The 26,922-nt window shown below is 35.3% G+C and overlaps 1 protein-coding gene across 1 annotated transcript in view; it reads left to right on the top strand.

The window, feature by feature from the left end:
* GMDS (GDP-mannose 4,6-dehydratase) overlaps positions 1–26,922 on the top strand; it is a 659,903-nt gene that overhangs the window by 131,521 nt on the left and 501,460 nt on the right. The window lies entirely within an intron of this gene.

Below are 26,922 nucleotides of genomic sequence, written 5' to 3' on the forward strand. Positions count from 1 at the left end.
CTCTTCAGTGTGATACAGCCCATGTTGATTTCTTTCCCTGTGTTCAGATTCTCTGGTTGTCTATATCCCTTTCTTTAGTTTTTCGTTCAGGAACAAACTGCAGTAAACCTGCGAAGCCCATCCAGAGGGTTCTAGCAGTTTGCTTAATTCAAGTTTTTGCTTATCCTAGTGCTCACTTGAGTGCATGAAATCTGAAGCCAGGTATGATACGAGATCTAGTTAGGCACTGTTTAATAGTATAGTTAGTGGAGCTTTGAAATAAAAGCAAATTAACTCTATGTTAAAACAGTCCAGAAAAAAATCTATCAGCATTTTTTTGCTGTTTGATGAATGAATTTAGCAATCTTATTTCAGAAAGTCTTTAAGGTGATTGGCTATTTCTCCATGTCCCAACTTTGGGCTGAGTGGAAGCTGTATGCCTGTTTTACATCTCTGTTAGTTTAAGGGAGAAATTGTAAAGTAGCTCTAATGAAACCAGGTGTAGAACATAGAGAAAAAAGTGGTAAGCACAGTTTTGTAATTGATGCCAAATGTGAAAATTGAGGTAAATCCTCATAATTTTTCTCTAAAATGTTAACCTTGAAGGATGGCTGTGTGTCCATCAATAAAAATACTTCTTAATTTCTGTGTTAATTTAAAGACAGAAATCTTAATCTCTGATGGTTGTTTTGTTTCTAAGTTTAAGCTTTGAGCTGTGAAAGGTATTGCGGACAGAACAGAGCTGTTTTTGTAAACGTGTTTTCTCGTTTTGAAAGGCTGTCTTATGGGCACTACACCTTGAGAGATTATAACCCACTTTCCTATGGAGAAGCAGTGACTATATCACTCGTGGAATGAAGACTTCATTTATCCCTAACTGGAGCAACCAGTCCATGTGCCACGTTCTAACTTGTCTGGCTGCTGCGTGGCCTCCTGACCAACCATGAGACTGTCCTCCAGATAAAATAGAATGTTTTGGATGAATGCTCTGTTATTTAATTTCCTTCAGATTAAGAAGTTTCCTCTGTGATTGTAGTGAGTTTATCACCTCCGGAGCTATAAACTGACCTGGTGTGTGTGATGCAGGAAATTTTATAAGATTTATTTCTAGAAGGCCTTCTCCCTACCATTTTGGTAGTAAATGAGCCTGTCTTTTCCTTTTTCTAAAACGTTTTTGTAGTTCAAAACGTCTGACATACTTTCCTTATTTGAAGTGAGCCTACTAGTATCTGGTTATCATTCTAGGGTAGGTGTACTCTCAGTGTAGAAAGCATGGGGCATTGAGTTGGTTCCTTCTAAGTTGCTATATATGTGAAGTTACCTGTTTTGATTGTGTTTTGCCTGCTTCTCTTAAGGCTGGTGAATTGGCAGAAATGGTACTTAGTTGAATATGAATTTTGGCTTGTAAGATCATTTAGCCCTTTGAACAAATATTTGCATGTATGGTAGAGTGGAAGACACTCTACTACTCTAGATGTATAAAGATATTAAAACCCACTTTTGCTGTGGGGGAGTCTCAACTGTCGTAGTGGTGATTTGTGGCAGGTGACAGGCTGACGTTAATATACCTTTGAGTCTTCAGAGAAGGGTGAGAGAGAACTTTAGTTTGAGGGGATTATGCATGGTGTCAAGGCGGCAGTTTAGGGAGGAAGTTTATAAACACGGTTTGTGGGAAGTGGTAGATAAAATGGAGGTAATAATGTAAGTCACAAGTTAGAAAATTTGGGATATGTCGGCAGCATGAGCATTCTGGATTAACTGAGAAAACGTTTGGAGGAGAACTGTGACGTAAGGAATCAGGGCTACCTCGGGGCAGCCTCTGCATGTTTTTGAACGGGGGAAAATAGATTCAGAGATGAAGTTTATAGGTAAGAGTCGAGGTAGTGCTTCAGAAGAGATAGGAAGCTGTTGGATGAAAATGGTGGCATTAGAAGTGGGAATGATGGCGATGAAACAGGAAGCCAGGTAGGGCGATCCCTCTGCTGACAAGATATGGGGGTCAGCGGGGAGGGGGAACGGAGCTCCATTGTCCAGGGGGCCAGGCAACTGAGGGTACCAATACTAGGATCAGGCCTGCGGAGGCGCTGGTGGAGTTGTGTGGAGGGAAGGTACATTCCACTGCCAGTACTTAACGGGCGTTCCCACGAAGCAGGTCGTGAGGCAGTGTAAGTACGCTCTGAGGTCTGCGGGAGATTTGGGCTACAAAGATGTAAGTTCATCCTGGGAGTTTTTGAGATGCTAAGGTAGCAGATGGAAAAAGAAGAGAGGAAGACTGAAGACTGAAGCCTGGGGGCATGCATGTGTTTATAGTGTGGAGGGAGCAAGAGTAGACAGAGAGAGGCAGGAGGGTGGAATTGGGTCACAGAAATAAAGCAAAAATTAAGCAGGCCATTTTAAGCAGGAGAAGATGTCAGCAGTGTTAGATAAGTCAGGCAAGTCCTGGGGAATGAGGACCTGGCAAGGCCACTGGCCTTGGCAGGGAGTGTACAGAGGATTTGTGACTTTTACAAAGAGCATTTTAGCGATATGATAGAGAAGGTAGCCAGAGTGCAGAGGAATTAGAAGTTCAGGGATTATGGGGCGAATGCAAATTGAGTGGATTCTTTTCTAGAAATTTCATGGTGAAAGGCAGAGAGAGAATATGGTAGAACTCACTTCAGCATCAGCCAAAGGTTACTGGGTCCTTTTCCAGAATGTCTGATCCGTTAGGCCTAGAGGGGGCCCGAGAACTTGGGTTCCTAGGACCTGTGCAGTAATGCTGCTCTTGGTCTGGGCGCTTCACTACTCTCATGTTTTGGGCTTCTTGCTTTACCCAAATAGAATGTGCACCTTACATGCATTTTTCTTAGGTCTTCTTCCTTTAATGTATCAGCTTTTGAATTTGGTAGAGAATAATCCTGTTCCTTGCCAGTTTAATGACTGTGTGACCTTTTGAAGTCTAAAACTATACCTACAATCAAGAATGATGACAACAGAAAGAGTCTAAGGAGAATCCGATATATGTTTATACCAAAATTCTTCACTTTGGAAAGCCTTTCCCGAGCAGTCCATGAGAATGAATACTTCTTGGGCACTCCTAATATTTTAGGGGAGTAGTACGAGGTCTGACAATTAAGTTCGCCAACTTGTTGCAATGATGTTGCTGTTTTTCTGATATCAGAGGGATTATTCATTATGAATTTGTACCAACTGGACCAATAGTTAACCAAGATTACTATTTGGAAGTGCTGAAAAGGCTACACGAAAAAGTTAGACGAAAATGACCTGAACTTTTTGCCAACAATTCATGGCTTTGCATCATGACAATGCACCAGCTCACACGGCACTGTCTGTGAGAGAGTTTTTAGCCAGTAAACAAATAACTGTATTGGAACACCCTCCGTACTCATCTGATCTGGCCCCCAATGACTTCTTTCTTTATCCGAAGATAAAGGAAATATTGAAAGGAAGACATTTTGATGACATTCAGGACACATCAAAGGTAATACGACAACAGCTCTTATGGCCGTTCCAGAAAAAGAGTTCCAAAAGTGCTTTGAAGGGTGGACTAGGCACTGGCGTTGGTGCATAGCTTCCCAAGGGAAGTACTTCGAAGGTGACCATAGTGATATTCAGCAATGAGGTATGTAGCGCTTTTTCTAGGATGAGTTTGCGAACTTAATTGTCCGACCTTGTGTGAATACCAGCCACTGTCGGAGCGCCCCTGAAAAGCCCATGTTCCATGCCATATTTCTACTGTGATCTAATGTTAGATTGAGTCTTAATCATGGAAAGAGTGGATGTGGGGCAGGGACTGGCATGATGGCAGCTGGTGATGACAGACTGCCAGGGTGCTCGGGGGACGCTGCTCTGTCCCCTGCAATTCCCAGCCTCTCTGTGTTGGGCTTCAGTTGTCTGCCTCGTCTCCTGGCAGCCTGTTAGTGGATAAGATGGAAAATACATGTGAGTATTTTGTTCCTTATAATTAATTTCTGTTTTAATCAGCTTTGTGGGATTTATTGTATTCATAGACCATAGTTTTTAAACAAAAGGTCTTTCGGACAGTGGAATGCCTGCAATTATGTTAATTAAAATACATTTCTTATTATTTGGTTTGGAGCTCTTTTGAAAGAAGGTTCTAATATTAGCACATTTTGTATTTAATTTTGAATCCATGACTTCTACCCTGGGAACTGTTTGTGTTGGCTTTTCTTTGCACTGAATAGTCTTCTATCACTCTCACTGCTAGTTAATTTGATGTGGGCTATGGTATGCTAAAAGTAAGGAAAATAAAATAATAGGAAGTTGGTCTGGTTTCCTGTAGGAAACCAGTGAAGATGAAATTGGTTCTTGGAATAAACCCACAGCAGTCTGGGAAACACTGACTGAAGACATTTTTCTGAATCATAAACAGAAAAATTATGACTCACGAAGTGTAGGTCATTGAAAGGCTGATTTGATCTTATGTGGGAGAAAGGGAGAGATGACTGAAATGTACTAGTTATTAAAAGTGGTTAAACCTCGCATCATCTAAGTAGGACGACGACATCTAAGTAGGAGCAAACTATCCAATGTATAGTGTTGCCCATTTTGATGGGGAAATGTTTTAGGAGCCTGTTTATTTTATTTTATTTTTTTCTGTGTAAATAATAGTTCTTTAGTAATTTCTGTCTTAAATTTCATATTTGTTCAATATTCATTCCTGTCATGATTTTGGATTTTTCTACCATTCTTCACAACTTTTTTGATAATCTTACATCACTTTTGAAGTCAAAGTGTTGGATGATATCTTTCTACAGTAAATCTAGTTCAGTATTACTCCCTTTGTCTCACAATGTCAGTGGAATTGCCTTTATTTTTTTTAGAGAATGAAAATTATGCAGTCATGGAATGTTAGAGTTAAAAGGCACTTTGGAAATATTGTAATAAGATTTTTATTTTATAAATGAAGTTACCTGCTGACAATCACACATCTGGTTCCTAGCCAGTCCAGGACTGGGACTCACGTCTTTGTTTCTACAGTTTATTTTAAAGACCATTCAATAAAATGATTATCTCGGCTAGTAATAAATCTATTATAAGATAGCCTTTACCTTAAGTACTTTCTTACCCTACATATCTAAATTTTTTCTTAAGCTTATTTCCCTCCTTGTGTCTTTAGTACAGACAGAAGGTCATTTACTCTTCACTTTTTAGTTTTGAGAAGGATTTCCAAATTCTTTCTCTGTGTTGAAGACCTTGATTAAGTTTTTCTTTAACTGTCTCTTATTCAAATTGAATAAGTCCATACTTTTCATTCATTTTCTAACTCTTTAATTATCTTTATTATTTTCTTTTTAATTCTCTATAAATTATTTGAGTTTGTTTCATGACAGGTAGAAGGCCTAAGTGCCTGGGAGGTCAATTGGGGCATGGCTGAGTGAGTGGGAGCAGGATTTCCTATTCTAGTTGTGTGGGACCAGTTAGCAGATTCTGAACATGAAGCACAAAGGAGCCAAGTGTAAATGGTCCTCATAGTGGTAAGTCCAGCCCAGAAACCTAGGCAAAGAGCAGAGCCACTTGTGAGCCAAGTAGACAGGCACCAAATGAGAATCAGGGAGAGATGAGACAGAAAAGCCAGTCCACGGACTGAAGCTGGGAGTAAAAACATGCATGGGAATTAAAGAGTGACCCCTGGGAAGGGGACTGAGTAATTTCATTACCCGAGTTAAAAAATTGTCATCTCGAGTGGCTTTTTCCTGGCTGGTCCTGAGAGTTGAAATTTATAGCTGGAGAGCTAACCCCCATATTTATCTCCAGGAAGCCTAAACCTCTTGTGGCTGCTCTAATTGAAGGTGGGGGAGGGTGGGGGGGGGGCGGGGAGTGGTGACTGCCTGCACTGGGAGAATTGTGTTATGGTGGGAAGGGCAGGTGCCTGGCTTGGACATCTGGTTAGTGCCTGAATAACCCACTTAGAGAACAAAACAAAATTGCTACAATGTGGCCCTTTACTGGTAATTATAGCAAGGGTAGGGGGTGGCCTGTTAAAACCCAGAGCAAACAGCAGAGAGGACTGTGCTTCTGTGTCCTTGCTCATTCTCTTTTTTATGTTGGGTCCTGGGGAGCCCTACAGGGAGGTGTGAGGAGAGCAGGAACATGAGGGCTAGGCAGGGGCTGTTAGAAAGAGAACTGTCAGAACATCCTTAAATGTGACTGAGGGGCTGGCCCCATGTCCCAGGCAATTGCTTGATAGAGTTCATTCCATCAGGTTGTATGACTGCAGATATCTACCTGTGCGCTCTGCCCGTTGCCTTTTACCAGGTCCTGTGCCAGCAGCATGCACAGGAGGCTCCCAGATGCAGACCATCGTGATGAGTATGCAAATAGATGACTGTCACAGGGCAGAAGGGACATTGTCGTACAGGCAAGAGTTCTCACATCAGGGGTATACATCAGAATTCCCAGGACACAATTTCAGATCCAGGCCCACTCCAGAACCTGGGCTTCCTGTTCCCCTGGCTTCAGATCTTGGCCATGTCATATGCTACCTGTGTGGCTTTGGCAGAGTGCTCAGCTTTACGAAGATTCCTTTTCATCTCTAAAATGAACACCTACCTTATTTTGTGGATCCTATGGGCCTTTGCACTTGCTTTTGACTGTAATACTCTTTCCTCCTTAGCCACCTGCCTAATTCTCTTAGCCCCCTTCCCCCCCCCCCCCGCCCCCTTTACTTAAGTGTCAGCTTCTCAGCAGAGCAGTCCTGATCATCCCATTTACAGCAGTACCCCTGGCAGTGGCTGCACGTCTGTCCGTCCGTCTGTCCTTCCTTCCTTCTGGAGAGAGCAGGGCAGCAGATAAATGTAGCAGGAGCTGGGGGCCAGGGGACAGGAAGTGCGAAATGGCAGATTGCTGCTCAGCCCTCCCCGCTGTGCTCTGAGCTCATAATGTAGGCCACCCTGAGGGGCTGTTCTGAGAAGCAACGAGTGGGCTCGGGTGACGCAGTGAGTCCATGGCCATCCACTCACTATTGCCTCTGCCTGTGGCGGAGGCCAGCCCTTTGCCACTGTTGGGCTGTTGGAAGTCATGTGCAGGACTGTTGTCCTATTCAAATGCCTGCAGTTCCTGCCACTAAAGTTTTAACTTGATATGACATATTATAAAGGGCCAAACGATGTTTTGGAGCCGTTGTTTTTATTAAATGGGCCCTAGAATTCTGAGGCGAAAGAGACCTTGGCGATGAGCTGGCTCGGGCTCTCAGTTCTGAATGCTGCCTGGAACTTGCGTTTGCTGAGGGGCAGAGCCTGCAGTCTAGGCTGGGACCCAGATCTAACCCGTGCCGTTTTCTTGTCATACTACTAATCTGAGAAGACCGGATGGGCGGGGGGTGTTCCTAAAATATGAGGGGACCGTAACACAAGACTCTGCTGTGTGAGCTTTACCTCTCTTGTCATTCCCACCTCTTATTACGGTGAAATTAAGTTTCGATGCAATAGGTTTCAGTTAAAAACATTGTTTTCTCCTTGCTGGAGGGAACTGGTTATAATTAATACCATATGAGTAGTGTTTGCATAGCTAGGAAGATCACCAACTATAACAATGCAAGGTGTGATGTTAGCACGTCAGGGATACTAAAATAAAATTCGTATATAGGGAAGATAGAAATCCCCAGTTACTAACTCATCAGGAATAATCACAATCTTTTCGGTTAAGATAGGTCAGTTCAATTCAATATAACCTGTTTATACTGAGTACCTATACTCTCCTGGTGTGTAAGTAAGTTTCCCTAAAAGCTCTGGGAGGTGAATAATACATGCTACTTAGGTAATCAGAAGACTCAGTGGCTTAATACCCAGAATGAACAATTTGTTTCTATTTACATGCTTACTTTTTTTAAAGAAATTGTCAAGTCAGTTATTTGACTATACTGTCAGTTAATCTGTATTCTAAGATTTAAAAATCAATATTTCTGTCACAATACTGCAAATACATTTTTGTCCGCGTATGTGTATATAAATTATAACTCCATGTTGGATCTATGAAGATAACTTATTTTGCTAAGTAGATACATAAATTGATACAGTCTTATGTATTTTATGAGGTTTAAAATTAATCCTTATATTTTTACATGTAATTCTTATTTTTGCTCAGAGCAACATAAAATCACTCTAATTTGATAGCAAATTATTAATGTTGAAATTATGAAGGTACCTACGGGCAGAAGGCTTTACTTTGTAAAGAGCAGTGGTATAACTTTGAGAACCTGAGTATTTATAAGGTGTGTTTGCATTTAGACCTCATATCCATGCACACTATAATATGTCTGTTTCTGAAAAATTAGCTCCCTTATATGTGAAGTGAATAAGGTGAATGGAGCAAACACTGGATGTTTTTACTCTCCGCAGATACACATCTTGGGTGATAGAAACCTCCACACTTAAATAAAGTGTGTTTTTGCTTGTTTTTGGTCTCCAAACCTCCATTTCTTTTTCATTGATCTTGTCTGTCATCTGTGTGGGCAGTCTCCATGATATTTAATAAATTTGGTAACTAGTTTGTTATAAGGCTAAATTGCAGTACAAAACCTTTTCATAATTTGATGTTTGCGCTTGTAGTGCATAAACTGCACAAATGTAAGTATGGCTCATCAGTCCCTATGGCTCTTAGTAGAAGTTCAGCATTTTTTATCTTATATTTCTGAGGGTGAAGCGGGACTGTATGCTGCTGGTGGGTCCCATGTGTCATCTGGCTCAAATTCTTCTTGGAAGTCTGTTATATATTTGAGCAATTGAATTCAAATCTAAAACCACTTAAAAAGTTCTTTATAGTCCATTAAGAATTTATATGAGAGAGAACACTCTATGAAAGTTCTCCTCTCCCTGTTCAAACAGATTGTTCTGTTTTATTAGATCTAGGTGGTATTGTAATTTTGATAACAGCTAATAATGTTTGGAATTTTGCTTATAATTAGTGGACCACACAAAGGTATGTTTGTTGGGTTTTGTACTTTTAATCCACTTATAATAGTGACTTGTTTACTAAATAAAATCCAAAGTATAATTTTAGCTTTGCAACAATTAAGCTAAAATTAATGCAAATAGCTAAATGTACGTGTTTATCTTAACGTCAACTTCTAGATGTATTTAAATACAAATAGTAAACAAATCTAAAGAGTAAGTCAGTGAAGTCACTGTGAGTGAAACTTTTTTGCCTTGGACTTTTAATGATGAATGGAAAAGTGTTTTTTTGGATTCCCAATTAGATTAAAACATGTAACTTGCATAAATTAAAATGTAGACATAAGTAACTTGTTTAATACCATGGTTAGATATATCTGTTCCCCTCCCCACAAAAAAAGAACTTGTGTGTAAATTTAAGAATTTAAACGTAACAGGTCTTTTAAAACACCTTGACATCTTGATATCAAGCTTGATATCAAGCTTGATATCAAGTATAATTTCTACTTTATCTTTTAGTACAAGTGGGATTTATAAAATTCTCTTTGTTAAAGTTAGATTCTTAATGTTGGTTTAGTAAGATAAAATGAAACCTTTTCTATTTCAAAGAAATTTAATGCATAAAATGTTTTATTAACTTATATAAATCACTGATTTGGATACCTTATCAGTGCCAGCAAGACATAAATTCTAAGAAAATTGCTTTAATTTAGATTTCCATTGTTTGAAAAACTTCTAGCATCAAAAATTAGTAGGTTTCATTATGTTAATCTTTTTAGTAATATTCACATAATGTACACATTATTCTGGGATGTTAATAAAAAAAATCATCTATGATGAATTTGAATTTGCTTTATTTACAAGTACATATGCATGCAGGCGTGGTTTGGCCTGTTAAAGTATGTTAAGTATGTGTGTTGATACGTTGTGTGGATAGCAATTATGCAGTTACTGTAAATGGCAAATTAGTGGAGAGAAGGCAGCCAGCGTGAGGTTTTCATTTTGTTTGTTATGTCAGGATAAAACCTTTCCTGAGTCTCCTTTCCACTTTCACCCCTATATATTTTATTGGTACCAGTTTATTTAACAGTAAAAAATGTTTTAGAAATCAGTATTGACAAAATCAACCTTTAAGGAGCATTCTTTAGGACTATTAACACATCATTAGTCTTGATTGGAAATATCAATCTTTACTGTGTGGATTAATTGTTAAATGGCTTGTTGAGGAAAGTTGTTTGTTTGTTTGTTTGTTTGTTTTGTTTAAGTTTCCCATATGGTTCACACTGGAATGTTTCTCGTTTGTCTGTTTTTTCGTCCTGACTTTTGTCAGGACAGTTCAGAGCCAGCCTAGTCAGTTCTTAAAGGCGAGGTTGAGAGGCTCACTAGTATTCTAATGTACTTCTCCATTTTCCTTAAAAAAGAAGCATTTGAATGTTTGACAGAGATTAGCTGATTATTAGGTCACAGTATTTGAGTTACTGTTAGTTTAAATCATGTAAGTAAATACTTTTTTACCTGGTTGCTTTACATTTACTTTATATTAAATGTTATGAAAGTGTTTTGGCTTAGTAACCATTTCATCATATCATTTTATAAGATATTTAGATTGTAATTTTGTAAAAATTAACTCATTTTGTTGTAATTATTTAAGTGACTTAAAACTTCAGCTTTTCTTGTTACCTTTTAAAAAATAATAACTATAGAAGTTGCCATATTAGCTAAAATTGGTCAACAGCAATAATGGAAAAACTGTTATGGTTTATGTTAAACAATGCATCTTCAGTACTCTTTCAGTTTTAGAAAGTTGCTTCACAGAGAAATAAATAGAAATTCCTGGTGAGCTTCTACATTTTTGTGGGGAAGCAAATTATTTCTGAAGCTCCCCTTGTCATCTGTCTAGAGACATGATTCTTTCTGGAACGGGGTTAGTTTCTGGTGTATAGAGGAGTGTTGTGCTATTTTACACACATAGATGGCAGCAAAGTGTTACAAGACAGTGGAAGTCAACCTTGTAGTTATGAAAGATGAGTGACAATATAAACTGATCTCTATCAATGTAGCTGCCTGTGTCCTGTAGTTAAACATAAAATAAGAAAGAAAGTCACTATTGATAACACAAGAGTATAGGAGAATGAAGAAGGCTCTAAGAAGCTATAATACTTTGAATTTCTGGACAAATCCCCAGTGGGAAAGGTTAATCTTTTAAGGTATGTCATCCACTCCTGTAAGATGATAGAAATCAGCTAATATAATATGCATGTCAAAATAAAGAGACAGTGAAGGGCGGGGGCGGGGAGGGGGGTGGTAGGGAAAGACGGAGGTAAAAGAGAAACCATACCCAAGTTTCAGCAGCAAGTAATGGCCTGCTGCCTGTGGGTCCTGTAGAGTTTGGCCTGCGTGTCTCCTTAGTTAAGCAAGTTACAGAGAGGAAATGTCAGTCCCGAATCAGGCAAACATTCCATGGGAACATTTGCTCAAATGTCAGCATTTTAGAAAATAGAACTGCAGTCTATTATGGTCTGGTCCCCAGGCTGGTTTTGCTATTAAACACACAAGTACAAATATATTTCTTCAGAATGCGTTTGCAATTAGCAAGTAATTTTTTGTCTTAATTAGCATTCCTAAATAATGACATGATCACTATAAAATATGACAGTCATTATAACTAATATTTAATGTGTCTGTTTCTGAGGAGCTTTCTGTGGCTCCCCACAAATTTCCAAGCTAATTTTCAAGTTTTAGGATTGAGTTTGGTAAAATCACAGTCATGAGGATCTAATGAAGTAAAATCGTGTGTATTAGAAATCTGAGATATGGAAATATGTTATAAAAATGCAATTTATAACATGTTCTGAACTATCAAATCATGTCAGTATCTTACTACTTATAAACATAAGGGCTCCTTAATACCTATAGCGTAATGGTAATATAGTTCAGGAAAACATTTCCCATACCCCTCACTTGTTTTCTGATCTGCTCGCATGCGATTTAGTACCACAGAATAATCTCTGTGTCAGAAAATCGAGTCCAAAGGTGTGTATGACAACTAGCTCAAATGCAGGGTCTGGCAAGTCTCTCTCGTGACAGCAACTTACTTCTCACATAATTATTTTTTTAGTAAATTTGATATCTTAACAACCTTTTCCCTCATTTCTGGGTTCAAAAAATAACACTTAATATAATTTATTTCTCATACTTAATAAAGGCTTACTTGAGAGTATATTGCCGTTCACTCTCTAGCTGCTTCAAGCGAACGCGGTTAGGAGGGAATGTGGTTTGCCAGGGTTTGCGGTGGTTTCCAGCCCCATTTGCTGTGCACTGTAATGGGCCTCAATGTTGTTTTAATGAAGCATAAAACATATTCTGGCTGCTGCTTGTTACTTATTAATGATTAAATGGTTATACTCTGTCACATATCAATAGAAAAAGAAGATACACACACGTATATGTTCTGTTTTTCTGTTTTAAACAATCGATTGTGTTAACTTCGATTTGTATGCACACATAGGTCTGTGTTACTCTTTTTTTTTTTCCTGTGGTATGGGCTGTGTAAACACAGAAACTAAGAAAAATTTGAATTAGTCAATTTGAATTCAATTCTAAACATGAAATTATTTTATAATTTCGCAGGCTTTCAATTTCATTAATTAAATGGAATTTTATGAGATAAACTTTCACCATCATGTAATTCTTAAAACCAGAGTCTAATATGTCACAGTTACGTGTACATTTATTTATAAATCATTTCAAAATATCAAATGTATTTGTTTTAGGAAAGATATTAGTATATATAATTTGTTTTAGATTAACAATATGCTCTTTGATAACAACTTTTAACCAGAATACAGTATGTTTTGCACGTGATGGCATACTTTTTCTTTTACATACTTTTTATTCCTCTTTGGCAGTCATTGGATTTAGACTGTGCACTTTTTTCTTAATGGGCTAGTATCATTCACATTATATATGTGACCTTTTCACTACCACACTTTTCACAAAAAGGACAGTATTGCAACACCACTTCCTCCAACTACTTGGTTTCAAAGAATCATGTCTAAAGTAGGCAAATTCAACAGAAGAACATTGTTTTAAAACTTTTTTTAACCAACATGTTGCTATTCTTAATGTTATTAGCCTGGGCATATCGATTTTCCTTGATAAAATGTTGTATTTTACATAAACAATTAAATGTTGAATAATTAAATTTTTTCAGTTTGCTTATCAACTTTTAAATGGATTTTAGAAAGGATGCACTCTATATATAATTTTTGATCTACTTTTTAAACTAGAAAAAGTTTTATATCTGTTATTTTATTAGCATCTTATGACCAATTGTAATTTGTGATGGCTTTACATTTGTAAAATGACTAAATCTCACATCTTATATACTTGAAAATTTCCACTATAACATGATAGCTTATGTCTTGAGCATTTTTTCTTATTGTGTTAACTTTAACATAATTATTAATAATTAAGTAGCATTCCAGTTGATCAATAAGTGTACTGTATTGTTTGTAATTATACTGTAAAATATTTTTGCTTTTAATTCTTAGCTTTTTTTGTTATTATGCCCAAATTATGCTTTTTAAAAAACAACTGATAAAAATATTTTAAATGTATAAATATTTTAAAAATTATTTAAATAGGTAAATGAGAAAGACTGTAATCCTAAACCATATTTTCTCTTGTGACCAGTGCTTTTCATGAAGTATTAATAATCATTGAAAAAATTAATTTTATATAAATGCCCTAATGTTCAATTTTGATCCCAAATTTTACAGGTTGCATGTTTATTTTTGGATTGCACACTTACATTCATAAAAGTATTGCCCATAGTTTATATTCTCTGAGGAATAATTTTTACATAGATTTCATGTGCTCTCGTTTTGTGGGAGATTCTTTTATATCTCTAGTTCCCTTCTTCCCCACCCCCTCTTTCTCTCTCAGTTTCTTCTTGAGGATTCCACTTATCAAATTGAATGTCTTTTATGATGATAAGTCTTGATGATGCAACTTTATTGGCATAGGACCCAGAAACTAATCCATAAAACACAGTTACTGAAGTCTCCAATGTGTGAAATATTAGCTTGTCATTTTTTTCTCGAGTTTTCTCTTTTGACAGGGTTCATTGAATTTTCGTTTTCTTTTTTTGTGTATTTCTGCTGTGCTAATACTGAAATAATTTATAGATATATCACTTGGGAAAAGTTGTATTTTACCTGACAACATAAATATCCCAGTTATACAGTTATCTGGTCAAGATTTCAAATTGCAAACCAATAAAAGCTCTATAATGTACCATAAATTATGTTTAGTTTCATAAAAACTTCTTAGTAAAATTTTGACAATTGAACACCATCTCATTTTAAAAAAAGAAATCTCAATCTCAGCTCATATGCTCATAAAATATTTAATAGAAACATCGCAAGTTAATTTTGTCTTTTCATAATAAAATAGAAGTTTACGAAGAGTTTTGACTGATCTTACTCATTTTCTCTGCACCCTTAAAGAAAATACTAATACAATTGAAAATTTTTAGTGAAATCAGTTCTCTTGATAAGAATTACATTTCTTTGTGTTCAACAACAGCAATAAAATTCAGAGATTTAAAGCTTGCGTTTACTTTTCAGGGGCATTTCACTTTCTCCACTCTAGTAATCTTAATTCCAGATGTTAGCACACACATGACAATTGCATAGTGTTCTAGTCACGTTTGTTTGAGGTGTTTTTTTTGTTTTTTGTTTTTTTTTGTTTTTCAATATTTGTTACCTGATGCTGTACTTAGTATGTTGATTTCTCAGTTATATAGATTTTGTTGCTGTCTTTTACTTTTTATTTGCAGTCTTCCATCTGTATTAGTTAAACTGAAGACATATGAGTGTTGCCGTATATTAAATCCCTTACTGAATAATCTGTAGTTTATTTAAATTGCATGGTGACTTTAGAACTTCATAAAATTAGTTTGTTGCATATACAGGTATTTTAATGAATCATCTCTAGAGTGACGAAAATAGTGATGCAACATTTAAGACATTAAGAAAACACATAAACATCGCTAATGTCTGAAAATTCACAAATTGTTTATCTCTTAGAAATTTATATTAAATCTAAAAGATGTCTACATGGTTGACATCTGAGCTAAGGATTCACTATATTGACAATTTATATATATATTACTTAACCCAGTTTTAATTATATAATTTATGATTTCAGCCTCATTGACCTTATATCTGTGATCGATATATTGAAATGTAAAACATTCTAAATGCTAGGCTAGCATAGGGTATTTTTCGTTATGAAAAGAAATAAAAGGAATTAGATTTGACAGAGCCTTAGTCTATTTAGTCATGTAAAGTAAAACTTTGAAATAAAGCATATAACTTCTCTGGGCCCCAATTTCCTCATCAGTAAAATGGGGTGTGAGACTTTGGGAAGGAGGGAAGAGTTAGGTTATATGCTTTCTAAAATCTCTTTCAACCCTAAAATTCTGTGATTGTATGATATGTTTTTGCAGTGATATTATTCTTATCAATATAAATTATGTGTCTTGTCTAGTATAAATGTAAGTGTTAATAAAAACTAAGGTTGAAAAGTTCAAACAATCTTTCTTAAAAAGCATACTTTTTGGGAAAAATCAATTGACACATTTTAATATATAATGGTTTTCTCAAGAAATATTTGAAATCCTCATTTAAGTCGGCTTATACCTTTTTAAAAATTTAATACAGAATAGTGGAAACTCTGGGATGGAAAAAACATTCCATTTTGTCAGAAAATACAGACTAAGGTTGAGAACTCTGTAAGCTGTTGATCACACTCTTACCATGGCAATATATTATCTAGAAAAAATTAGTATGTGAATATTTTCTGTAAAATACTAGGTTGGTGCAAAAGTAATTGCAGTTTAAAAGGTTAAAAATAATTGGCAAAAACTGCAATTACTTTTGCACCAACCCAATAGAAATTTAGATGAATAAAATAAGTTGGTTTTCTGAATAATGCATGCTAATTTTTCATATACATGTTTTTATATATTGATTTTTATAAATTGATTCTGAGGTATATAAATAAATATAGGTGCCGCTGTTAATTTGTTTCTACATTTCACTTTAATACTTATGTGTTTATTTCTTAAAACTTTTAGACAATTGCAGAAGAATCTGATGTGCCCCAAATTTGTTTATCAGGGAAAAATAAACAAAGCTATTTTCATACCCTGGATATATTGAATGTGCAATTTGTAATTATAGAAACTAAGCTTCTAAATATTATAAGTAACTTTCATTAAAGTACAACTTTCCATAAATTTCAATTTAATGAATTGTTGTTGCTTTAGCAAAGTTGGGTGGTGAAGGGATTTGTTTGGAGAAATAGTTAAGTTTAAAATGTATGTTTGATTTGTAGTGTAATAGAGTTTGTTACTTACCATTACTGGGGGCTCTACTAGATTTTTGCTAAACGGGAGTTTATAGTATGAAATGTAGTGGTTAAATATAGACAATGATTTTAGAAAACAAAAAGTGAAAGTTTAAAAAAATGTATCTTTAAAAAATAACATCATAATTTCACTAGCACAGCCCAAATTCATCATTTGGCAGAACAAAAAATAAAACTTTTATTTTTCAAGGTGTTTATTTTTTGTTAAGTTTTTATTTGAATAAATAAATTGATATTTATTCCTGAAGTTTATAAAAGTCAGACAAAAATACTACCTACTGATAAAGCCATGTGTTTTTCTTTTAGCTATCATTGTATTTAAATATTGTATTCCCAAGTGAGAAGAGTCCGACATAATGTTATGATAACTAGCATAGATTCAATTATTTTTAACTCGTCCAGGTTCCTTTTCATGCATTCAAGGTGGCAAACTTGTTTTTAGGTTGGTTTTTAAGAGCTTTTTATCAGTCTTATTTTATTCCCAGGTAGAGTATTTCTAAAATATTTACTCTCTGAGCTTTTTATGTTTTCTTATGTGACTTGTGGAAATCTTCAAAGTTTTATGCAGGGATTGCTATAAGGGTAGCTCAAGTAATCATATAAAAATTTGATTTTCCCCACTTCTATGTACTTACTATAAAGATTTAAGAGTTTGTTTGTAAAATGAAAAATTTTTTTATAAATTACATACAAATTCTTAGATTAGTCTTTGTTTTTTGCTATTTACAATAAAAGCTAAAATTTTTTTCAAATAGATTACTTTCTTTGTGACTAACATTTCATTATTTGAAGAGCAATTATAAGAATAACTTATGTGTAATTTTCTTAATATAATCCTAACTTACTTGCTTTTACTAATATAAGGAAGTATTTAGTCAGCTTTATATTGTGTTTTCTTATGCTTTTGGTAGCTTATTAAAGATTTTTTTTTCCCTTAAGCTGTAGTAGTAAATTTAGGAAATACCTGAAAATTAATTGTATACTGCAATTAACGGCAACAATTTATTTATTTGACATTTCCTTTGTTGTCATTATCCTAACCATCTAGACTGGAGACTGGCTGCCTTCTTATAACTGGAAGATCCTCTTCTGATACCTTCATTTTACATACTTTGTTTTCCCGAAAAAAAGACCTAGCTGGACAATCAGCTCTGCTGTGTCTTTTGGAGCAAAAATTAATATATAAGTCCCGGTATTTATATTATATTATACTATATTATAGACCCAGTTTTATATTATATAAGACACGGTATTATATTATATTGTATTGTATTATATTATATTACATTACATTATATTACATAAGACCCGGTCTTATTTTATTGTAAGACTGGGTCTTATATTAATTTTTGCTCCAAAAGACGCATAGAGCTGATTGTCCGGCTAGGTCTTATTTTCGGTGAAACACAGTATTAGATAACTGAATCTCTAAAAGTAAGTTCCATGCCTTGGGTTGCCTGAGGTTAAAGAGCTAGGTCATGTGGGGCGCAACTGGGACTAAAGTCAAGGCTTTGTTTCTCTTTATTGAGAGCTAAATCTTCTCTCCCCATTGCCTCTCACTTGCTTTGTCAAAGTATGACATGGATGGATTGCTTGGAATTCTTCCAAAGCCTTTCCTGTGTAGTAATGATGGCATAGATTTCAAGCGTTTGTCAGCGGCCACTAATATGTATTGTGACAGCAGTTTAAGGGGGAAAAGGTGGATTTATTACTAATAAAACATGAAAACTCTATATTAAAGCCAAGCATAATTTACATTCGGTTCCATCCCTCTCTGCTCCACCTGTCCATTTGTGATTTAAACTCCCACTGTCTTTCTGGTCACTGCCGCACACACCCTCCTCCTAGCCGCCTCCACTCCTCCTGCCCCTTCAGTAGATCTGTGGTAAACGCGGAGCTGTTACAGGAACCATCTGTTTTGCTCTCAAAGCAATAGACCAGGTGTTATTCCATGGTGCGGGTGGGCGGGGTGGTGGTGGTGGTGGTTAGGTATACAGTTATCAATAATAATAAAATATAAAAATACAAAATTTTGAGGTTCCGAAAATTCAGTGATCCTTGAAAGTCTCTTTTGGACTTCTGGGTATTCTTGGAATTCTCTTGTTCTTTTATTACCTGGAACTTACAAACTTGGATGGTTTATTTTTCCTTTTGCTTTCAAATAGCATTATTTTCTTTGTATTTTACACAGCAAGACATTATGATGAAACTGTTAAATAGATTCACATTGTCAATATGTATGCATCATGCATCTGTCTTTAGAAAAGATAAAAAAAGTATTCTTTGACTGAAATATATGGCATTTTAGAACATAAAATTCACAGTCACTAACTTAAATGGTAGAGAAGTGTGTATACACACAAATAAAACATGAAGATAATGTTGGCTTTTTATGGTATGTGTTCATTGTGACTTGGTTGGGATTTTAATGAAATAACTACTTTAGAGCTGTTGTACCCATTTGTTTGAGTTGGGAACCTCCCTGTTTGACAAAGGTCAAATAGGTTTTTACTGTTCTCAGGCTGTTGGGTATTTTTTCCTCTTGCTTTGGATTAATCCTAGAATTACTGAACCATTTGTGAACTTCACAGCTAGAGAACCTATTGAAATAGTTGTTAGAACCAACCATACATTGCTGTTAATGATTTTGAATTGCACTTGACCTAGTAACAGCTGTTACCTAACTTGTCATTTTCCTTAACATGACAAACCATTGATGTAGTGGTTTCCACTACATCATTACCATTAAAATTTTTATTTCTGAAATAGACACAGTGAGTGTTTCCTTTACTGGGTTGTGCTTAAACTATGCTCAGGGGTACATATGTGTTGTGTTTTCTTAAAACATAAACAAATTCTGGTAATGAAAGTAAAATGAGATAAATTTATGTATTTTTATTTGGAAATTATAAAATTACTTCTCTGTATAGATATTATACTGTACTGTCTTTGTACTTCAAGAAAGCCTGATGTGTAAAAACCTTAATTTAGAAAATAAATTGATTATCATTTTTAACTATAAAATGAATATCTACTTTATAAAAATAATTCATTTCGGGATTCTTTTTGGTAAACTTTCTGTGTCACTTTACTAAATAGTATTAAAATCTATCCTTTTATTCTGTATTTCTGATTAATAATAGGTCAAAGTTTCTTTATATTGTTATTAGATATTCTAGCGTTCCTTTCTGTGAAATGCCTTTTCCTATCATATGCCTATTCAGTTCTCCTACCATTTATATTGCTGATTTATAGGAATTCCTATAAGTCTTTTACCAGTTATTTATGCTGTAGATAAACTCTTCTAGTTTGTCACTGCTTTGCTAACTTTGTGGTGTCCTTCACTGAATATAAATTTTTTTTTTTTTGAGGTTGAACCCTTTTTGGGGGTTGCTTTATGTGATTTGTTTGAGAAATTCTGTTTAGGATAGCATACTTTCTCTATTAGGTTTCACTGCTTGTATCCTTTCAGCTTCTTTAAAAGCTGTCATCGAATATATTAGGTATATTGTTGAAAGGATTCGTGCATTAGATTGGGTTATACCAAATGAACTCCAAGGTTCCCTCCAACTCTACAATTGTAAGATTTCATTATATGACAGATTAAAAACAAAGGACTATATGGTATAAAGTATGCACCGCATTTGTACGAAACACATTGTATTACATTGAATCTAAGATATCACTGATTTTCAGATGCATCATTATTTTATTTTATGCGCTATTTGGAAAGGATAAGCTTTTCTAATTGAACTATCATACAATTCTTTCTTATCACTTTAAATTCTTTGATTTTATACTTACTGAAAAGCTCATTTAGATTTATCGAGACAGATTTGTATCGTATTTTACTCTTGTGCACATATCAAAAGCAAAGTATAAGCGAAATGAATTGGTTGCTTTCTAAGAAAATATGGAATTGTAGACATTCTTCCAGTGACAAATATCTGCTTAAGTTAATACTGAAGTTTTGTCCCACTGTGTATTTTAGTTCCTTTTGGTGTACAATAACTGTTTTAGTGCTGAATGATAGTGTCATTAAAGGTAGTGTGGAAGACCTGCAGTGACAGTGTGAACAGCGGTGACCAGCTGTGCGCATGCTCAGGCCCTGACTGTCACAGAGACACCATCACCCTGCTGACTGCAGTTGTGTGAAGCCATGGATTAGGCGCAGGCTGACTGTAGAGGTATTAGCATGTGAACAAATACCCACTGTAGAACGTCTCACGTTCTGGCTGTGTTGTAAAAGCGAGGTGTATGTGTTTAGGGCTTTGAGGGAGTGTGCCACCTGTTCCACAGTTTCCAAATTATCTCAGAAAATAACCATTTGTCTTATTTTTAACAAGAAAATTCCATATAGAATTCTGTTTTATTTTCAGTGTTAGTATAGTTGTGCTGCCTGCACTGTATCTTAGTCGGCTTAACAAATCATGAAGTCTAGCAGTTAGAGGAGATTTTACAGGGAGTCTAATCTTGTCTTTTCTATGGTACAAGAATCTTTTCTGTAGCTTCCCCGACTATAAATTCCTTTATGCTTCTGTCTGAACTCTCAGTCATGGAGCCAAGTGTCTTCACTAGCAGCCTGCTCTGTGTTTGGACTGCTTTCTTGTCAGAAAGGTCTCTGTAATCAACCCAAATCTGCTTCTTTTTTATCTTTATGCCTTTGATTCTAGCTTTCTCAGATGCCCAAACTGCACAAAAACATCTGCCCCTTTTTTTATATAATTTCCACCTAAAAATGTGAATGTAGCTTAAGTCTTCCTTTTTTTTCTCTGAGTGCTCAGTTTATTAGTGTCCACTGTAAATGTGGGTTTAGTAAAGCATATGGCATCCCAGGGCTACCATTCTTCTCTTTCTGTGCAGTCTGGAATCTTACTTGTTTTCTGTGCTGTTGAGTGACAATTAAAATATCTAAGTTTTTCTCAGATGTTTGGCCCATTGGCTGTGTTTTATACTGTCCTACTTTGATAGTTTAATATTTAGATTTAGGGGAGGATTTCAGATTCATTGTTTTTTGAATTGCCATCTTGCAGTTCTAAGTGAAGTTTTTCCAGTTGCAAATTTACTTAATTTACAAAAAATGATTAAACAAATGTAAAAGCTTTATATTGTTTTACAGTGTCCAATATAGTTGTAATCATTTCTAGTATTATCCATTTCTAATATGCTCACCATGTTTTCTAAGCATGTGGCCACTTTAGTGACAGGTATTGAACAGAACAGACTTGAGCAGAGCAGCCTGTTGCGTCCTACAGAATCTTCCTGTGGATGTATGTTGACCGTGGGCTTGAGCTTCCTTGGGGAGCTAAATGTAGTTTCCAGTGTCATTTAGCCAGTTTAGAATCTCCTTGGTTTCTCTCAAGGGCCTCCTTTTCAGTTATCCTGTCTATGTGCATATCATGAAAAACTTTAAGGCTTGAAGATTGTTGGGAATTATCACAGGATTGTTTCTTGAGAAATCTGTTCCAACTTAAGCACTGTTTGCCCATTATATCAAGTCTTAAAAATATTTTTCTTTGAAATTTTGTTTTTAAATTACAAAAGTAACATTACAGCAAATCTGGAAAACTGAGAAAAGTTACCTAAAATCTTAACACTGGAACCCACATTTTGCTATTTTTTTGTCTGTTCATTTTGTTTTTCTTTGTAGTCTGTTGACTTATATTGAATCATAATATGAGTTCGATTTTGTACCTTTTTTGGAATTAAGTTTTATAAAACAATTTTTTACAATAAACAGCATTTCAGTGGCTGCATAATCTTACATGAGTCTTTCAATTTGAAGAATCATGCAGAATGATTTTTAACTGTACATTTATATTAAGCATTATAATTAAAATTCTTTCCTGTGCAATTTTTATTTATTTGAGTCCTATGTCTATAATTGGTACTATCATAATCTTTAACTACTTTCTCTAGTTAGGGGATTAGATTGAATCTGTGCTGACTATGTCAAATGACTTGGATGTTACTTTTAAGACAAATCCATTTTTTTTTCTAACATTTTTCCTTTCTTAATTTACAAAAAATAGAGTACATAATGCAAACAAAACCCCACCAGTTTTTGGTGTGTTTATTTGTATTTTTTCAAGTGGGTTTTTTTTTTTTTTGTCTTCTTTTAAATTTGAAAGAACGTTTTGTGGTCTTGTAGACCTATTTTTCTTTTAACAGAGATTTCTAAAAGTCTTACAGTAATAGCATAGGCTAAATATGTTTGAATTTAATTCTCAGTCCATTTAGTTACAGCTGGAAAGACTAGTCACAGTGGAAATAGAGTTGGTGGTGAGACTATGGGTTTCCTGCTTTGCGTTGCTTTTGTACTTTTGGCATATTTCAATGAGCATGTTCAAAATATAGCCCAGAAAATAGGATAATGAATAATTTTTGTTCTATAAATATGTATAATCTGATAACTATTAGCTTAATAAACATACCTCTCTATATTTCCTGACAACCTTTCAGTATCTCTCCTTATCCATCAAACGTTCTGCTTTAATTAGAATATGATTTATATTGCCATTAAATTAAGCTTTCTTATTTTCAGGACCTGTAAAATGCCCAACTTCTTTCTATGGAGTTCTGGTTGAACTTTTTGTTTTTACTGTGGGGAGAAATACGTTGGATTCTGAGTCTCTCTATTTCATTTTAGCGGTATGTTTGTAGTATTTTTTTCTTCCATGTTTACTGGTTGTGATATCAGTGATAGAGCTCATTCTGTCTTCACTGGTAAGAGATCTTAAAAATGTCTACATTTCCTAGAACCATAGAATCTTAAAAAGTCATGTAGCCTGACTCTGCATCTGGTATTTGACTATTATCTGAATTTGAAAACACATCTGTTGCCTACAAGATGACAGGCACTAAAACTATTCCAGGCACTATATAGATGCCCGGAAAAAAAAATAATAATTATGGTAGTCCTTATCTTCTATTACCACCCGTTAGTGTAGGTAAATATTGCAGTAGAAGAACACAAGAAGTGCTACATGACTATGGGTGAAGGAATGATTAATTCTAAGGACGGGAGGGTTTGGAGGGAAGGTTGGTATCAGGGAGTATTTCAGAAAGGGGACTGCATTTGAGCTATAATGCAGCCATGTTTTGCCAGGTGGTCAAAGAAGGGAACTGGTTCAGAGAGGACAGCATAAGCTGAGGCCTGATTGTGTAAAGGTGTGTGGGATACTCAGTAAGAATTAACAAGTATACCCTGAGGAGTAGTTGAACCCTGCCACTACTGGGCGTCATGGCAATCCATTTCATCCTTAGACATTTCTATTTGAAAAACCCTGTAGCTTGTTTTACATCCATTGTTTCTACTGTTTTCCTTGGGAATTCATGCAAAACAAATGCAATTATTTTGTTACCTTTCTAGTCTCTTAATTTGCAGAGGGTTATTATTCCCATACAGACACCCTTACCCTCCACTTCAGCCCTGACCTTCTCTCCTCAGAGGCAGACAACCCTATTTTCTATAGTTGTTCTTCCCATTATGTGGACCTAAGTTCCCTTAACTATCCTGATTCATGTCTGCCCAGCACATCCCATCTGTCTGTATCCTTCTTAGGATGTAATGCTAGGAACTAAATACCTTCTATTAGGTTTGTGCCCTGACTGGTGTGGAAAGAAAAAGACTATCATTTTCTTTGTTTTAGTGACTAAAATTCTGGTTTTCAGACCAATATTGTGAAGTGTTTTGGTAACCGTATCAAACTGTACTTGTAACTCATTATCACCTGACATTTATGGAGATACTGATACTATTAAAAAAAAAAGAAAAAGAAAAAGGAAAAACAAAAAATGGATATAATTCGAGTACCTGGCAATAGAAAATGTAAGAATTAAGTTCAGTTCCCCTGAAAATGTTTTAATGTGTTCTCATCAGTTGAACTTGTTAAATGTATGAGGTTATGTATTATACAGCTAATGGTATTTTGGATCTCCTTTTGATATGTGTTGGTTTCACATCCATCCAAACATCTGGTGAGGATATTTCAGACCACATTGGGTTTTCTATCAGCATTCTTTAAAAGTAAGCAATTCCAGCTAAACATTATGAAGTCTTCTATACTATAAACCAAGAAGCAATTTAGTTGGCAACTCAAAAGTGGAATGTAGAATGAAAATCAAATGAGATAAATTCCCCCCAGAGGCAATCCACATTGTACACCCTAAAGGGATGAATGCTGATATTGTACATAAAGTATGCTTTTATAAAAGCTTGGAATTTCCAAATATTTATCATGGCAGTGTTTTATACTTAAATCACATAATGAATATAGTGTCATTTTTCCTTTTAGTTCTGTTAGGCTGATAGTTTGAACTAATAAGTGATGAGACCTTGAAACTTCAGCTAAATCCTTCTTTGATACTCTAAAGCATATATTCCACTTCAGTTGTTGAGAATTGTTCAAATTATTTTATGCCATTATAAACACAGTAAGAGTTCAGATATTTCAAAATATTTGTTTTAATTTGAACTAGTATCAGTATACATCAAAATACCATTCCACAAACTTGGTTTTTATACCATTGATTAAGAATGAGAAACAAGGTTTTTTGGTTTTGTTGTTCTAGGTTGTGATTGAAATCTTAGAAGTCAATATAAAACAGGTCATTTTATAAACTTAAAAGTTTTAAAAATCCATTCTTGTTGTCAGGTTGAATACTTTAGTATTTAAGAGATTTGTTGATATTTGTGATGTACTTCATTAGGAGTATTTTATATGTAGTCATTAGTTTGCTATCCTAATAAAATGATTTAGTTTTTAGTCGTAAATAACTTTATTTATAACCATCAAATGAATATGTTAATTTTAGTTTTTCAAATGCTTATTTTTTTCTATAGGTAGGAATTTCTTATACTTGTCTCCTTCTCATTGCCAGCAGATTTTAGACCAGGTATTTCCTTAGTTTACCACAATACGTTTTGTGTATAGAGATTTGAATTAATTGTTTTGTTCTGTATCCAGGGATACTGTAGATTATTTGGATCAAATCTTCTATTGAAAAAAGCCAAAAATACAGGATAAAATATATCTTAAATCTCCTTAAAACAATTGAAGAACAAACAAAATAGTAAGCAGTTATCAGGCTCATATGTTCTGGACAGTAGGGGGGATAGGCCACACATTCAGGCTGTTTTAATCCTGAGAGCATTTGCCCATTTGGCAACGAGGAGCTTTGTTTTGACAGTCCTGTGTCATGCAAGAGAGAAGTCGGAGGGCTGCATCATGAAGTTTAGGATGGACTAGCTATAAACCCTATATCCACTTCCAGGGGATTCCACAGGAAAATTGCTTTGATGCTAAGCAGAGCAGAGTGGAGGGAAATTCCTGGGAAGGAGTAACCACAAGTCGGCCCTCAAGCATATTGTAATCGAAAATTACATCGCATGGGTCCAGAAACCTTTAAGCCCAGGATTTAGTTTGAGAGGGTCACAGACTTGTAGAACCCTTAGGTTCCTGACAAAGCCTAACATAATTCTTCTCCAGAAGAAACGATCACAGATAAGCCTCACAAATAATTTTACAAAGGCAATTAGCAGTACATAGTAAAAAATAACCAGACACTCAGTGAAAACAGTAATTTCTAATGAAACTTCTCGCATCTTTTTTTCTTTCTTCTGCTTCATACACAGCTTCTCTTTTTCTTTCTCCTCTTTTCTCTCTTTCTTGCTATCTACTCGTGTTTCTTTAGTTTTATAGCAGCCCTGAGTATTTTCACTGAAAATTATCCTCTGCTGTAAGACAGGGTCTTATATTAATTTTTGCTCCAAAAGATGCATTAGGGTATACTTTCAGGGGATGTCTTGTTTTTTTCAGGTACAACAATCTACATTTATTCAAACACAGTCATGTCATCTTCTGGAACATTGTCATAACATACTAAATGCGTCTGTCTGTCTGAAGATCTTAACTGGGGTTTATTTTCGGGGTAGGTCTGATTTTTGGGGAAACACGGTAGCAGATCTATCTAATACATAGAAACAAACACAGGGAGGCAGCCAAAATGGGGAGACAAAGAAACATGTCCCAAATAAAAGAACAGAACAAAGCTCCAGAAAAAGAACCAAACAAAATGGAGACAAGCAATCTACTTGTCTTACAGCAGAGGGTAATTTTTAGTGAAAATACTCAGGGCTGCTATAAAAGTAAAGAAACAAGAGTAGATAGCAAGAAAGAGGGAAAAGAGAAGGAGAAAGAAAAAGAGAAGCTGTATATGAAGCAGAAGAAAGAAGAAAAGATACGAGAAGTTTCATTAGAAATTACTGTTTTCACTGAGTGTCTGGTTATTTTTTACTATGTACTGCTAATTGCCTTTGTAAAATTATTTGTGAGGCTTATCTGTGATCACTTCCTCTGGAGAAGAATTATGTTAGGTTTTCTAGACTCTCAAAGCATTAGTTTTTCATTCCCAGTGCTATTGCTTAGGTTAAGTCCTGATGCCATCTCACAAATGGGCTGTTGTTGCAGCCTTCTGGGTGAGTGTAATTTCACTTTTTCTTCCCAAATTCAGTTGCAAATCAGGTTCAGGCTAATTAAGTTCATTCTCACAATCTTTCAGAAGTTTCTTTATGAAAATTCCATTTGATTTC

Source organism: Rhinolophus ferrumequinum, chromosome 9, assembly GCF_004115265.2.
Source record: "Rhinolophus ferrumequinum isolate MPI-CBG mRhiFer1 chromosome 9, mRhiFer1_v1.p, whole genome shotgun sequence".
Lineage (NCBI taxonomy): Eukaryota > Metazoa > Chordata > Mammalia > Chiroptera > Rhinolophidae > Rhinolophus > Rhinolophus ferrumequinum.